Raw genomic sequence first — 16,018 nt, 5'->3', positions numbered from 1 at the left:
GACTGGTTTCCAGGCTCCAAAATCACAAAATCCATCAATTGTAAGCGAACTACAGGTTCCATGTTGGTTAAGAATGTCATTGGGAAGTGTCTGAGAGAGGAGTTGTGCAAAAGGCTTACATATTGTCACTTTTCCTTACTGATTTATGAAACTACTGACATATTTATAAGCAAAAAATGAGCTATTGTTGTCATTTATTTTGATGAAGAAGCTGGTACAACCAAATACCAGTTCTACCGCCTCCTTGATCTTACTGAAGCAACTGCTGATGCTATTTTTGAGAAGATTAAATAGACTTGGTATGCTATACCCCTAAGAAATGTAATGGCTCTTGGTACAGATGGTGCAAGTGTAATGGTTGGTCCTAGAAACTCTGTACTGTCCCGCTTCAAAGTAGAGCAGCCTTATATTTTTCACATTCATTGTACCTGCCATGTTGCTGCCTTGTGTGCTGCAGATGCCTGTAAAGCCATAACAAAAACCATTGAGAAACTTTGCAGAGACATACATAGCCACGTTGCACATAGTTGTAAACGTTTACAGTTGTATCGTGAATTTCCGGAATTTGTAGATGCAGATTGTCTAAAGATTCTACAACTTTGTTTCAGCAGATGGCTTTCAATGCTAGATTGTGTCAACCGCATTCTGAATCAATATGATGCCCTGTTAAGTTATTTTCAGTCAAGCGATAATTCAGATCGCTTGGTAACCATTGACAGAGTAAGCATTAGGCCTCATGCACACGAGACGCAGGTGAAAACTCTGCTCAAAAAAAACTGAAACGCACGTTTAGAAACGCGCGTTTGCATGACACGTTTAGGCGCGTTTAGACGCGTTTAGCCGTGTTTGCGTTTATAAGCGTTTATAAAGATAACATCATGTAGACCCTGCCCAAGCTCTCAAAGCATGTTTTTTTAACTATTTCTGCTATTTTTATCAGAGTGAGCAGCAGCAGCATAGAGAGCAGTTGTACACTTGCATTTGCCTCTCTTTCTGTGGTATATATTTTTAAATGGATCCCATATTGAATATATGTCAGGAAATGCTCCTGATGTTGCTCTTGATGAGACAGCAACGTCGTCGCAAATTTCGTAAGAGATCCAGAGTCAGAGATCGTCGATATTGGACCCATCCGTTGATGGGACAGCGAATGTCCGTTGGATATTTCACAAACATGTATGTGCAGCTGCGTACCGACCCCAACAAGTTTTTTTAATTTTAGCCGGATGTCCATTGTCACATTTATCTGCTCTTAGAAAAAGTACGACCTGGTCTGACATTCGTGGACACCAATATGAGAAACCGTGTGTCACCAGAGGAACGTCTGTTGGTAACGATCAGGTATATGTATATATTTATAAAATATATTTATCTATAGATGTACAGATGATTTTTTTTCTCTGTCCTTTATTTTTTTTTAAATAATGTCTATTTATAGCAAATTATTCAATTTTCTAAAATATCTAAAATTTTCTTGTGCCAATTTTTAACATGTTTTCATTATTTCTAATATAAAACAATATCAAAATAGTTAATTATTTCTTTTTTTATCTTAATATATGTTTTTATTCATTTTTTTCTAGTTTCAAATAGTTTTATTTAAAAGCAAATCTATGTTAATTAGATTTTTTAGAATTGTTTTAAATTTATTTGGCCAATTTTTTAATATATTTTTATCGTGAAATATGTACTGATTAATATATTTTAATTCTTTGCTACTGTATATGGTAGTATAATATTTTTTAATGCCTTATTAAAAAATCCAGAATCCTAACCCTAACCATTCATCCTAACCCTAACACTAACCACTAACCCTAACCCCTAACACTAACCCTACCCTTAACAGCTAACCCTATCCCTTACACTAACCCTACCCCTAAACAACCCTAACCCTAATCCAACCCTTAATCCTAAACAATAACCCTAACGGATAGCCACTTACCATAACACCCAACTCTAATGACCAAATTACATTGCCGCAGATGGTCACAGTTGACTTTGAGGCCATGTATCTCTGATGCAGAAAAGGGCATGACATTTTGCAACCCGAATTTGGGGCCCCCTATCTCGGGGTCACTTGGTGACAGGATCCTCAAATTTGGATATGTTGTAGTGCTAGTTCCACTGTGTCTGCATACCAAATTTGGGGTTCCTGGCAATAAGTGGCCCCAAGATATGGGCCCCTAAAATCGGGTCACAAAATGTCATTCTCAGATCATATTTCTGAGTTTTCAGGTCCAAAAAATTGGGTTCCTTTAAAAACGCATATAAACGCAAACGCAGCTAAACGCGGGTGCCGCAATTAGATGCGTTTAGCCGTGTTTTGCGTCTGAAACGTGGAAATTTTTGCGTCTGAACCCATTTTTTGCTTCTGGAAAAACGGCAAAAAACGAGACTGTGTGCATGGACACATAGGATAATATTGAATGAGTTCAGGGGCAGTTGAAAAAAGTGTCCCAACTGCATCTGAACACGTGTTTAACTGCGTCTCGTGTGCATGAGGCCTTAAGCTACAGGATCCTATTACTAAGTGCTACTTTTTGTTTCTTCAAGCAGTTTTGCCAAATTTCACACAGTTCAACAAAATTTTCCAGAGTAATTCACCTATGTTACCTGACTTGTACTTGAAGTATTGCCAACTGATGAAAAGTCTCATGGGCTACTTTATCAAGCCAGATCTGTTGGTTTCCATTCACAATGATGCACTGATTGGATTTGACCACATTAATAGTGCAAACTTCAAATCGACAGATGGCATTTTTATTGGATATCAAACAAAAGAACATTTGTCTACAGTAGATGATTTGTCAGCTGTTCACCAGTTCATGGTAACTACATTTTACACAAGAGCTGTAACTGCAATTAAAAAACGAATGCCTGTTGGAAACCGAACCATTCCGCTGTTGGCTTTACTAAAACCTTTAAACAGGTGTACTGCAAATTCTGGGGACATTGTAGAACTTGCCAAGCATTTTCCTCAAACTGCTCCCCCATCTGAATTTGATGCACTGCATACTGAATTTATAGAATACCACATAGCAGACAGATTTTAGTGATCCTGAGACTCACACTTATGATTCTTTTTGGCACATGGTAGGACAAAGCTGCAGTATCAATCCAGACAATCTGAAAGTACCTAAATTCCCTCATCTGGTTAAATTTGCCAAAAATATGCTTTCCCTTCCCCATGGGACAGCTGAGGTAGAACGCGTGTTATCTTCTGTAAAGTTACTGAAAACTGATCATAGGAATAAACTTTCCACTCAATGTTGGAAGGACTGCTGTCAGTAAAAAGTGGTCCAGGAAAGATTACTCAGCACATGATTGAAAAGGTTGACGTTACAATGTATGACCACAAGGTTGAAACTTTATCAAACCGTAAACATAATAAGCCACTGTGTGTGTCTTCTGCTGCTGGCAAGGACAAAGATGTGGTGGTGGTGGAAGAAGAGGAATAACTACAGAAATGTGATTCCTTTCTGATGTACAAAACATTTTAGACAGGAATATTCTGTTACAATTTTCATGGATTACTGTTGTGAAAACGATGGGGATAACTAAGTTTGTCTCCACAAAAGCTGCTAAATGTGTCTTTAACTAACTAAAATGGAAATTTTACTTCAGGTTTTTGGAAGCTGTTTGTCACTGTTAGGAAAGTTTACACTTGTATTGTCAAAGGAACAAAAATGACATATTGACAAAATAGTAGTTGTTAGTGGAACTGGAGGTGAAGCCAAATCTTCACATGGAGACGTCTGTTCCATTGTCCACTGCTGCAAGGTTGAAGTACATCATTTCTCACTTTTGTAAAAATACATTTCTATTTTGCCAGTTATGTTGAAAAGACTATTTGTTTATTGCTGTTTGTGACAGTTAGGGAGAGTTATTCTCTATTTTTGTCCTATTTACTTCTATCACCAAAAGAGAACTTGATTCCAGAACAGGGATAAAGGTGAATGTTCAAAATTTTGTGTGATCATATATGGTGTATTGAAAACTCTCTTTAACCACTTGCCGACCGCCTCACGCCGATGTACGTCGGCAGAATGGCACAGGCAGGCATAATCACATACATGTACGTGATTTGCCTCCCGCGGGTCGGGGGCCCGATCGGGCCCCCGCCCGGTGCCTGCGGCGGTCGGTTTTCGTTCGGGAGCGATCCCGGACGAGGGGACGGCCATTCATTCATGGCCACCCCCTCGCGATCGCTCCCGACGAATGGAAATCCCCGGTGACATCACTTCCTCTCCTGTAATGTAAACACAGGAGAGGAAGTGATGTATTCTCTCCTCCGTGTCGGTATTTTTCGTTCCGACACGGAGGAGAGCGGATCAGTGAGTTGCACCAACACATCCCACACACAGTAGAACATGCCAGGCACACTCACACCCCCCCTTTACCCCCCGATCACCCCCCCAATTACCCCTGCCCCCCAGTCACAGTGACACCAATGTCATTTTTTTTTTTTTTTTTTTTTTTTTTGCATTGGTGTCATTTGTGACTGTAATAACTGTTAGGGCAGTTAGGGTTAGCCCCCTTTAGTTCTAATGTACCCCCCTAACCCCCCCAATAAAGGTTTAACCCCGTGATCACCCCCCGTCGCCAGTGTCACTAAGGCTGGGTTCACATTGCAGCGGTTTATGAGAACGAATGTGATTCGCACCGCACTGCAGTGCAAATCACATCCGATCTCTGTGCGATTCGAGTTCAGCCATTCGCCGCACCCGCCGCACCCGCCACACCCGCCGCACCCGCCGCAAATTCGCACGGGACCCTTTTTTTGGCCCGCAGCAGAATCGGATCGCATGGGTGTTCACACCATGCGATCCGAGTTTGCAGATCGCACTGCGATATGCGAACTGATCTGGGGGTGTCAGTAACATTTCACTGACACTCCCAGCAGTTCGCATAGGGCAGTGTGAACTGCCGCCGGGAGGCATGCGATGCGGGAACCCGCCGCGGATTCGCGGCGTTTCCGCATCGCTCCAGTGTGAACCCAGCCTAATAAGCGATCATTTTTCTGATCGCCGTATTAGTGTCACAGGTGACGCTAGTTAGGCAGGTAGGTATTTAGGTTCGCCGCAGCTTTTTATAGCGCTAGGGACCCCCATATACTACCGCATAAAGCCCCCTGATTGCCCCCTAGTTAACCCTTTCACCAGTGATCACCATATAACTGTTACAGGTGACGCTGGTTGGTTAGTTATTTTTTTATAGTTTCAGGGCACCCGCCATTTATTACCTAATAAAGGTTTAACCCCCTGATCACCCGGCAGGTGTCATTTGTGACTAATAACTGTTAGGGCAGTTAGGGTTAGCCCCCTTTAGTTCTAAGGTACCCCCCTAACCCCCCCAATAAAGGTTTAACCCCGTGATCACCCCCCGTCGCCAGTGTCACTAAGGCTGGGTTCACATTGCAGCGGTTTATGAGAACGGATGTGATTCGCACCGCACTGCAGTGCAAATCACATCCGATCTCTGTGCGATTCGAGTTCAGCTATACAGATAGTATGGCTGAATTCGTGTCGCACCCGCCGCACCCGCCGCAAACTCGCACGGGACCCTTTTTTTGGTCCGCAGCAGAATCGGATCGCATGGGTGTTCACACCATGCGATCCAAGTTTGCAGATCGCACTGCGATATGCGAACTGATCTGGGGGTGTCATTAACATTTCACTGACACTCCCAGCAGTTCGCATAGGGCAGTGTGAACTGCCGCCGGGAGGCATGCGATGCGGGAACCCGCCGCGCATTCGTGGCGTTCCCGCATCGCTCCAGTGTGAACCCAGCCTAATAAGCGATCGTTTTTCTGATCGCTGTATTAGTGTCACAGGTGACGCTAGTTAGGCAGGTAGGTATTTAGGTTCGCCGCAGCTTTTTATAGCGCCAGGGACCCCCATATACTACCGCATAAAGCCCCCTGATTGCCCCCTAGTTAACCCTTTCACCAGTGATCACCATATAACTGTTACAGGTGACGCTGGTTGGTTAGTTATTTTTTTATAGTTTCAGGGCACCCGCCATTTATTACCTAGTCTCACTAGTGTACCCCTAAATTTAGGGGTGTCTACTTTCTAAAATGGGGTCATTTGGGGGGGGGGGTTTGTGCCATCTTGGCATTTTATGGCCTTCAAAACTGTAACGCCCTTAGAAAGCCTGAAGGCGGTGCTTGGTTTTTGGGGCCCCGTACGCGGCTAGGCTCCCAAAAAGTCCCACATATGTGGTATCCCCGTACTCAGGAGAAGCAGCAGAATTTATTTTGGGGTGTCATTTCACATATGCCCATGGCATGCGTGAGCAATATATCATTTAGTGACAACTTTGTGAAAAAAAAAAAAAGTTTGTAATTTTCCCGCAACTTGTGGCAAAATATAAAATATTCCATGGACTCAACATGCCTCTCAGCAAATAGCTTGGGGTGTCTACTTTCTAAAATGGGGTCATTTGTGGGGGTTTTGTGCCATCTTGGCATTTTATGGCCTTCAAAACTGTAATAGGTAGTGAGAAGTGAACTCAAAAAATTACGCCCTTAGAAAGCCTGAAGGCGGTGCTTGGTTTTCGGGGCCCCGTACGCGGCTAGGCTCCCAAAAAGTCCCACATATGTGGTATCCCCGTACTCAGGAGAAGCAGCAGAATTTATTTTGGGGTGTCATTTCACATATGCCCATGGCATGCATGAGCAATATATCATTTAGTGACAACTTTGTGAAAAAAAAAAAAAAAAAAAAAAAGTTTGTAATTTTCCCGCAACTTGTGGCAAAATATAAAATATTCCATGGACTCAACATGCCTCTCAGCAAATAGCTTGGGGTGTCTACTTTCTAAAATGGGGTCATTTGTGGGGGTTTTGTGCCATCTTGGCATTTTATGGCCTTCAAAACTGTAATAGGTAGTGAGAAGTGAACTCAAAAAATTACGCCCTTAGAAAGCCTGAAGGCGGTGCTTGGTTTTCGGGGCCCCGTACGCGGCTAGGCTCCCAAAAAGTCCCACATATGTGGTATCCCCGTACTCAGGAGAAGCAGCAGAATTTATTTTGGGGTGTCATTTCACATATGCCCATGGCATGCATGAGCAATATATCATTTAGTGACAACTTTGTGAAAAAAAAAAAAAAAAAAAAAAGTTTGTAATTTTCCCGCAACTTGTGGCAAAATATAAAATATTCCATGGACTCAACATGCCTCTCAGCAAATAGCTTGGGGTGTCTACTTTCTAAAATGGGGTCATTTGTGGGGGTTTTGTGCCATCTTGGCATTTTATGGCCTTCAAAACTGTAATAGGTAGTGAGGCGTGAAATCAAAAATTTACGCCCTTAGAAAGCCTGAAGGCGGTGCTTGGTTTTCGGGGCCCTGTACGCGGCTAGGCTCCCAAAAAGTCCCACATATGTGGTATCCCCGTACTCAGGAGAAGCAGCAGAATTTATTTTGGGGTGTCATTTCACATACGCCCATAGCATGTGTGAGCAATATATCATTTAGTGACAACTTTGTGTAAAAAAAAAAAAAAAATTTTTTTTTTGTCATTATTCAATCGCTTGAGGCAAAAAAATAAAATATTCAATGGGCTCAACATGCCTCTTATCAATTTCCTTAGGGGGTCTACTTTCCAAAATGGGGTCATTTGGGGGGGTTTTGTACTGCCCTGTCATTTTAGCACCTCAAGAAATGAGATAGGCAGTCGTAAACTAAAAGCTGCGTAAATTCCAGAAAACGTACCTTAGTTTGTAGATGTGACAACTTTTGCGCAAACCAATAAATATACAATTATTGACTTTTTTTTTACCAAAGACATGTGGCTGAATACATTTTGGCCTAAATGTATGACTAAAATTGAGTTTATTGGATTTTTCTAATAACAAAAAGTAGAAAATATCATTTTTTTTCAAAATTTGCGGTCTTTTTACGTTTATATCGCAAAAAATAAAAATCGCAGAGGCAATCAAATACCATCAAAAGAAAGCTCTATTTGTGGGAAGAAAAGGACGCAAATTTTGTTTGGGTACAACATTGCATGACCGCGCAATTACCAGTTAAAGCAGCGCAGTGCCAAATTGTAAAAAGACCTCTGGTCATTTACCAGCAAAATGGTCCGGTCTGAAAGTGGTTAAAATCACATTGTGTTGCTTAGTCTAAAATGAAGACAGTGAGTTTTTATTTTATGCAGCTGTATTTACTCATAGCATCCAAGTGAAGGATATAACACCGTCACCAACATGTCAGAAAATAAAGCAAAAACCGAATTGGTGAGTTGGAAAGGATCACACATAACCTTGCCAGAGTCTAAATGTGCCACGTTAGTAGAGACATATCCTAACAGACCAAAGGCTGGAATTAAATCAAAAAAGGTGGTTCAACAAAATATGGTTCCTTTTCCAGCTCAGTGCTTCTGTTATCTGAGTTTTTTTTTTGGAGACATGTTGGTGTTTTTGTCTGACATGTTCTAAGAGGGGATGTTACTGAGGCTCCCAGTCCACACTGACAACAAATGTAAGAGGGCAATATGGGAAATGTTACTGGGGTTTTCCCACTGACAGCCAATGTAACATTTCCCATTAACCTCTTACATTGGCTGTCAGTGGCAAAAAAAACCCTAGTACCACTATCCCCTCTTACATTGGCTGTCAGTGGCAAAAAAAAAACAGTACCACCATCCCCTCTTACATTGGCTGTCAGTGGGTAAACCCCAGTAAGAAGGGATGGTAGTACTGGGGTTTTCCCACTCATAGCCAATGTAAGAGGGGATGGTGCTGCTGTGGGAAGACATGATATAAGAGGAAACTTTAATGTAAGTGATGAGTGGGGGACTCACTCTAAGCCCTTGTACACACAGTCGGACATTCCAATGGACAATGTCGTCGGATAATCCGACAGTGTGTGGGTTCCACCGGACTGTTTCCGTCTGAGTATTCCGACGGACCAAGTTTTCCAGTTGGGCTATAAAATTTTCCAACAACATGATCCGATCGGACTTTGTCCGATCATGTGTAGAGAATTCCGATCGGACAAAGTGCCACGCATGCTCAGATCAAATTCCTAGACCAAAGCTATTGGCTACTAGCCTGAATGTAGTCCCGTCCTAACGAAATAATGTCATCACATTAAGTACGATCGGATTTTCTGACAACTTTGTCCGACTGTGTATGCAACAGTTTCGGAAAAAATCCGATGGATTTGGTTGTCAGAATGTCCGACTGTGTGTACAAGGGCTAATGTAAAGAGGACGCATACAGGGACAACAATGATGTGTGTACCAAATTGATGCATAAACTCACATACCCTGCAAAATGTGCATCACCACTGCGCTGCTATTACCCTCTCCTATACCCTCAGCTGCTACTTAAATAAACGCGTACCCTGCAAAATGTGCATCACCACTGCGCTGCTATTACCCTCTCCTATACCCTCAGCTGCTACTTAAATAAACGTAATATCAAATCAGTGCAATAATTTTCAAAAAGCCAAAAAATTATGTAACACGTAGCGTAGCGCTCAATAGGTGAATGCTTAACCTCACCCTATCTAAAAATAAAAACAAAATAACAGTAACATTCACATGTATACCCGTAGATATATATAATCAGTGCTAAACATACAAAAATATATATAAATAAATATCCCAAAAATTATATATATAACTTAATTACCCAAAATATCCCAGTGCAATTAAATCACATAAATATTACAAGTACTGAAAATTTATTAAAGTACATAAAAAATCTGTGAATCAAAAAATAAAATAAAATAAAAATATATATATCAATCCGAATAAATAAAATCCAATTGGTGAAATCCACGTGAAAAGTGATAATTAGTGTCCGCCAAAATTAATTTGCTCCTTCACCACACCAGCTGTGATTGTGAAAACCCCCCGTTGTGGGTGCACTCACCGGCTCATAAGCCTCACACTCACGTGTTTGGCAAGACAAGCTTTATATCCTCTAAATAGATGCCCGCTGTATACCACCAGACTTGTCAAGCTCATGTGTCTTGATCCCTTCTCATCAAGTCATATATAAATATACCTTGCAAAAGAATGACAGTGGAAGCCTCCAATAGCGTAATACAGTTAAGCACTTGAATTCAAATAAACCAAAATTCAATGCACTCACATGAAAAATAAATGAACAAGCCAAAATATAAATCCACTCCACACTTGAGTCTTCCGAGTCCGCGCATGTGCAGTTCGCGTGTCCCCATACCACCAATGCCTCAGCATTTACATCGCAATAGGAGATAGCAACACATCTCTAACTACCTTCCATGGATATGGTGTACAACGGAAGACTAAGGCTCGGTTCACACAGGGGCGACTTGTCCAGGCGACTTCGCCGCCTGACAAGTCGCTCCCCGTTCTGTACTACGGAACCGTTCAATAGGAGCGACTCAAGTCGCTCCGACTTAGAAAAAAGGTTCCTGTACTACTTTTGCGGCGACTTCGGGCGACTTGCATTGACTTCTATACAGAAGTCGTTTTGCAAGTCGCCGCTGAGGTCGCGGCAGGTCGCGGCAGGTCGCGGCGCTGCAAGTCGTGCCGCGTACTGTGTGAACCGAGCCTAATAAGGGCACCCCCATAAAGGTAAACATATAAACATATAAATAAGTGGACTTAGAAACCAAAAATAAAAATAAAATCAAAATCAAAATGAAACTAAAAATAAAAATAAATAAATAAAAAATAAAGAATTTTTATTTTTGCATGTACATCGGCAGAATCGCACGGGCAGGCATTCTGGCGTACCTGTATGTCCATGACTTCCCGTGGGTGGGGGGCCCGATCAGTGCCAGCGGCGGTCGGATTACGCTCAGGAGCGATCCGGGATGAGGGGGCGGCCATTCATTCATTCATGGCCACCCCTTTGCGATCGCTCCTGACGAATAGAAATCTTCCCTAACATCACTTCCTCTCCTGTAATGTAAACACAGGCAGAGGAAATGATGTAATCTCTCCTCGTGTGGGTCTTTTTCGTTCCGGCACCGAGGAGAGGATCTGTGAGTTGCACCAAACACTACACTTTACAGTAGTAGAACACTCTAGGCACACTTTCACCCCCCCCCATCACCCCCCCCCCCCATCATCCCCTGCACCCCCAGTCACAGTGACACCAATTGCAGTTTTTTTGTTTTATTATTGCATTGGTGTCATTTGTGACTGCAATAACTGTTAGGGCAGTTAGAGTTAGCCCCCTTTAGGTTTAGGGTACCCCCCTAACCCCCCCAATAAAGGTTTAACCCCGTGATCACCCCCCGTTGCCAGTGTCACTAATAAGCAATTGTTTTTCTGATCGCTGTATTAGTGTCACAGGTGACTCTAGTTAGGCAGGTAGGTATTTAGGTTTTCCGCAGCTTTTTATAGCGTCAGGGACCCCCATATACTACCGCATAACATTGTAATTATGAATACCTCGCAATATCTAACTATGTGTAATAAGATTCTTCACAATTCCGACTGGTATCGACCAATCTCTGTGTCACTAATTTCTTATTTTGACACACAATACCGTTCGATCATCTTCAATGCATACAAATCAGGTATCATAGATAAAGGCACATGGGACTTCTTAAATATTAAAGATCCAAAAATTGCTACTTTCTATGCCCTTCCTAAGGTGCACAAATCATTAACTGACCCTCCAGGACGCCCTATCATTTCCAGCTGTGAAAGTTTAACAGAAAACGCGAGCAGTCTTGTAGATAAAAATCTCACACCGCATGTCATTTCCCTTTTCTCTTATGTGAAGGATACCATTGATCTCTTAAAAATACTCGAGGGTATCAGCCTACCGGCACAGTCTTGGCTGGTCTCCATTGACGTGGAATGTCTGTATAATGCTATACCACATACCAAAGGTTTACAAATAATACGCTCCTATCTGCAAGAAAGAGGTTCAAACTTTTTTGCTTATAACGAATTTGTTATGAAGCTATTGGACTTTATTTTGAAGCATAATGTTTTTCAATTTAATCAATCCCACTACCTCCAGGTGCAGGGGGTTGCGATGGGGACTAAATGTGCCCCATCGTATGCCAACCTGTACCTGGGGGGGTGGGAAAAAGACACCTTCGCGCGTGAAGACCTTGTCCCTTTTCTAAACAACATCATAGCCTGGTACAGGTATATCGATGATATTTTATTTTTTTGGTCAGGATCAGAATCAGATCTATTGTTTTTCTTTAATCTACTCTCAGTGAATCCATTCAATTTAAAGTTTACGTTAAATTACAGTCAAAATTCTATAGAATTTTTGGATCTGACTATTAAGATCGATGCCACCGGACATTTGTATTCTGCTCTATATAGAAAGCCCACTGCTGGCAACACGGTCTTGCATGCGACAAGCTTTCATCCAAAACCTCTTCTCAAGAGCATTCCCTATAGCCAATATTTAAGGGCTAAACGTAACTGTAGTACTGACTCGGACTTCAAGTTGGCAGCCAATGACTTATACAGAAGACTTAGAGCACGTGGATACAGTCATGTATCTTTGAAAAAATCATATAATAGAGTAAAAAATAAAGATAGAACTTCCCTTCTCTTCTCCAATAACCAAAAGAATTTGGATAATAAAGTACGCATTATTACAAAATACTCTAATCAACATCATTCTTTTCGTGCCATAATTCAAAAGTTTTGGCCGCTCCTAAAAGCTGACCCTATTGTCAACCAGTATATAAATGATGTACCATCAATTACTTATATGAGACCTCAATCACTTAAGGACAGTTTAGTCAGAAGCCACTTTCAGGACTCTTCAGGGGAAATTAAACCTAAACAACTAGGTACTTATGCATGCGGACAATGTGACATGTGTCCCTATATATATAATTCTCGAAAGATCAGACTACCAAATGGCAGTTTGTTTGTTCCAAAATTCCACGTCACATGTTCCACTCCAGGCGTTGTATACTTAGCCCAATGCCGCTGTGGAGGATTTTACGTTGGTAAAACCAAAAGACTATTCTCTATTCGTATAAAAGACCACATCAAACCTATTCTCAATAAAAAAATAATCACAGCCATAAGCAGGCATATTGGCATTCATCACGCATTCGACCCTAATTGGATCCGATTCACAGCCCTGGCCCACATACCTCTAAACTCACGAGGTGGCTCAGTGGACAAGCTTCTCTTACAAACTGAAGCCAAGTGGATCTTTACCCTAAAAGCTACAAAATATCCTGGGTTTAATGAAAATATAAGCTATAGATCCTTTTTATAGCTAACTTTTGTTTGTCTTTCTTATGGACCCTCCCACCTCAGCTGTGAGCCTCCATGGAGCCTGGTTTCAAGAGAGAGAAGTGATATCTTTTCCCTTTTTTGTTTATCCTTCCCCTTCCCCATCCCTTTCCTTCCCCTTTTTCACCCCGTTCCAAATCCGTTATGTTCCATTATTCCTTTTTATTTTCTTTATTGTCATGTCTATGTTATATCCAAAATATTTTTGTATAACAACAATGTGAATTCTATTTATTATTGCTTCACATGTACTTTAATGTTTTTTGTTGTCTCGTTTTGCTTGGCCCAAGATGGGTATCATGGTTTGCGCATTCAGGGATCTCTGTTGCTCTCTATGAGTCCCATCTACATTGAGGAGCTTGGCTTTTTCCCTTCTTCCTAGCACCGCATTCCTAAGCCATATTATTCTGTGGTATGGGATTGGATCCTTTGTTTTCTTTCCCCCTGGCACCAAGTATGTAAAGGCATATGGACACCCAAGGGCGCCGCTGGGTTATTCTCCCAAGTGGCTCCCGATTCGGGGTGGACATGGGCATGTAATCCCTTCTGGGTTAGAAGCCACGATAATCGCCGCTCTATCTGCCTCTGTGAAAGCTTTTTTCTTCCCGCCCCTGTTTAGGGCGGAGAGCCAGCGCAGCCCCATTTCCATCAGTATCCATCTAAACGGACCTCGTGTTAGCACTGAGGCATTATGGGGATGGTAGTTTAAACGTCGATTCGACGGGCTTTGCACATGCTCATTGTCTCCCCCTATGGCTGTCCGCATCGAGCCGGTGACGTCAGACGCCGGCTCGATGGATGGGGGATTTAAAAAGCAGCGCTGTCATTTCACTAGCACTGCAGGTTCAACACAGACATTGCCGCTACGCTGAATCTTCTTGTTTTGGTAAATATACCTCCTCACTTTAACCTTAAACTGCTGTAACACCTTTTCCTATCTATACATACTTATTTATCCTTCCTCTTATTTGCTTGTAGGTTCAGCAAGCTTAGAGTGGCAGCATAGCGCTGCACTCTGTAGCTTACAAAAAACACTGTAATGAGTCGATTGATTTGTTCATTGTGATCTGTTGCATGTGCATTGCATCAATATCATTACATGGAACTAATCCTCTCATCTCTTACCAGTACTGCAGGTAAAAACAATTTTATTTTCTCTTACAGCGTACTAGTTACATATTTCAAACAGCTACTACTTACAACTTATACATTAATCAGGCTTAATTCTAATTATAATTACAATTAATTGTTTTATTCCTTAAATAATCAGTATTTTTTGTCTTAATATGGAGGCTTTTTTCTTCAGCCCCAATCCCCTCATATAACTGAGGGAATCATATCGTTTACTTCTTCTGTTACAATGTAACACTTCTCAATATCTGTATGAAATTTGCAAACTTAGTATTCATTTCTAAATTTCTGTTTTTGATCTTTGTAGCGCTTGCTTACCTCCATCTATGCCCTGCATTGGGCTAGGGTGTTCTTACCATTTGATCCTGTCCCACAATTTTTGCCATCTATTCCACTATCTATTGGCTTGTGTGTTGCGATGCTTGGAATTTACATACCTGGGTAAGCATTGCACCTCCTTGGACTAAGCACATTGAGACTATTTTCTTATATCATAAATGTCCTGCATTATATATGTATTTAATTGTATGGCACATATGCACATTCTGTACTTTTAAACCTTTTCTTTATGTTATTGTTAGTTGCATACTCCCCTGAAGAAGCACAAATGCGAAACATGTCGGGAGGAAGTACGATCAGTCTCAGCAACTAACACTTTCAGGATCCCCTATACTCTATAGCTATGCATTTTTTGTACAATGAGTGTATTTGCTGTTATTGTCTTTACAAAACATATTTTTAATACATTTCTAAATAAAAAAGTTATGAATTCTTTTAAAAGAAATCTCTGTTTCTCTATAAATTGTACCGTATAAAAATCCCCTGCTCCCCCTTTTTTTCCTTTTTTAGGATACAATATTTACCGCATAAAGGTGTTAACCCTCTGATTGCCCCCTAGTTAACCCTTTCACCAGTGATCACCATATAACTGTTACGGGCGACGCTGGTTAGTTCGTTATTTTTTATAGCTTCAGGGCACCCGCCATTTATTACCTAATAAAGGTTTAACCCCCTGATCACCTGGCGGGTGATATAAGTTAGGTTTTAGGGTCAGATAGGGTCTGCGTCGCCCCAGACAGCTTCAGGTTAGTGCCAGTATCGCTAACACCCATGCGCAAAGCATACACCTCCCTTAGTAGTATAGTATCTGAACAGATCAATATCTGATCTGATCAGATCTATACTAACGAGCACCTGCGTTTAGCCCCTCCGCCTAGCCCACCCAAGTGCAGTATCGATCAATCACTGTCACTTACAAAACACAACACACATAACTGCAGCATTCGCAGAGTCAGGCCTGATCCCTGCGATCGCTAACAGTTTTTTTTGTAGCGTTTTGATACAGTCGCTGACAGCCTAGGTGCTTTTTTACCTGTGAGTCTCACTAGTGTACCACTAAATTTAGAGCCCAAAATGGCAAAGCGAAGGTACACTAGTGAAGAGGCCTACACGTTTCTGAGCATGACAGATAGTGAAGAGGAAGTCACTCATCTGTCAGATTCAGGCTCAGAATACGATCCTGTAGAGGACAGCGGCTCCATGACAGATAGCTCTGATGACGGAGATATGGTCCCTGTTAAGGGCAAGCGTACCAGATCCCGAACTTCTTCTGTTGTTGAGGTGCAGGAACCGCAGGTCCCTCGTATGGAGCAGA

The 16,018-nt window shown here is 41.8% G+C and overlaps 1 long non-coding RNA gene across 1 annotated transcript; it reads left to right on the top strand.

The window, feature by feature from the left end:
* The first annotated feature begins 14,717 nt into the window (after window positions 1–14,717).
* On the top strand, window positions 14,718–15,148 carry LOC143934889 (uncharacterized). Its single transcript, XR_013263416.1, has 2 exons — window positions 14,718–14,805; window positions 14,946–15,148. It is a non-coding gene; the product is annotated as an uncharacterized LOC143934889 (long non-coding RNA).
* Window positions 15,149–16,018: the final 870 nt, after the last annotated feature.

Source organism: Lithobates pipiens, unplaced genomic scaffold, assembly GCF_037356315.1.
Source record: "Lithobates pipiens isolate NorthernLeopardFrog02 unplaced genomic scaffold, aLitPip1_a1.2 Scaffold_28, whole genome shotgun sequence".
NCBI lineage: Eukaryota > Metazoa > Chordata > Amphibia > Anura > Ranidae > Lithobates > Lithobates pipiens.
Note: the sequence above shows the minus strand (reverse complement) of the source record. Positions and strands in the feature narration are given on the sequence as shown.